We start from the raw sequence: 1,305 nt of genomic DNA, 5'->3' as shown, positions 1-1,305 counted from the left end.
CCAGTTATAAATGGATTAGGCGGGGATTGTTGCAATTTGGAAAATTTGTACTTTTGATGTAGGAACTGAAAAAAAGAAGTATATCATTAAATACTAGTGCACCGTGGGAAACAGCTGAAAAAAAAACTAAATCCATGTTGAATTGGGAACTGAGATTCTTTGAATGAACACCAGAGGAGACTAAAGGACTAGAAAGAATAAAAAAAAATATTGTAAGTGACTCTTTAAAACTAAGGTTTTAAAACGGTTAACCGTGGTAGTTTTTGAGTTGCTTAAAAAGTTGTTTGTAAAATGGACATCAAGACACCAAGATTAACACTAGACCAACAATCCAGCACTAAACAACACCCTAATCAAGGAATCACCAACTTGCTTTTTCAAGACAGACTTGGAATATTGCATCCAGTTTTGATTGCCACGATATAAAAAGAGATGTTGAGTCTCTAGAAAGAGTACAGAGAAGAGCAACAAAGATGATCAGGGGACTGGAGGCTAAAACGTACAAAGAACGGTTGCTGGAATTGGGTAGGTCTAGTTTAATGAAGAGAAGGACCAGGGGGGAAATGATAGCAGCCTTCCAATATCTCAGGGGCTGCCCCAAAGAAAAGGGAGTCAAGCTATTTTCCAAAGCTCCTGAAGGCAGGACGAGAAGCAACGGATGGAAACTAATCAAGGAGAGAAGCAACCTAGAACTAAGGAGAAACTTCCTGACAGTGAGAACAATTAACCAGTGGAACAACCTGCCTCCAGAAGCGGTGAATGCTCCAACACTGGAAGTTTTTAAGAAGAGACTGGACAGCCATTTGTCCAAAATGATATAGAGTTTCCTGCCTGAGCAGGGGGTTGGACTAGATGACCTTCAAGGTCCCTTCCAACTTTATTATTATTATTATTATTATTATTATTATTATTATTATTATTATTATTATTATTATTATTATTATTATTATTATTATTTCAGTCTTCAGTTCCTTAATCATCTGTGTTGCTCTTCTCTGCAATCTTTCCAGAGTCTCAGCATCTATTTTATTTTATTTTTTTGTATCATGGTGATCAGAACTAGACACGCTATTGCAAGTGTGGACTTTGTTGTTGTTAGTTGCGAAGTCGTGTCCGACCCATCGCGACCCCATGGACAACATTCCTCCAGGCCTTCCTGTCCTCTACCATCTTCTGGAGTCCATTTAAGATCACGCCTACTCCTTCAAAGTGTGGACTTACCAAGGCAGTAATCTCATTTTTAATACCGGTGATAATTCTGGCATACCTTACAGTGCCGGTAGCACCCCACAAATTGTTGCACTG

This window comes from Protobothrops mucrosquamatus, unplaced genomic scaffold, assembly GCF_001527695.2.
Source record: "Protobothrops mucrosquamatus isolate PMUCROS unplaced genomic scaffold, P.Mucros_1.0 scaffold4130, whole genome shotgun sequence".
Taxonomy (NCBI): Eukaryota; Metazoa; Chordata; class Lepidosauria; order Squamata; family Viperidae; genus Protobothrops; species Protobothrops mucrosquamatus.
This window is presented reverse-complemented; position numbering follows the sequence as displayed.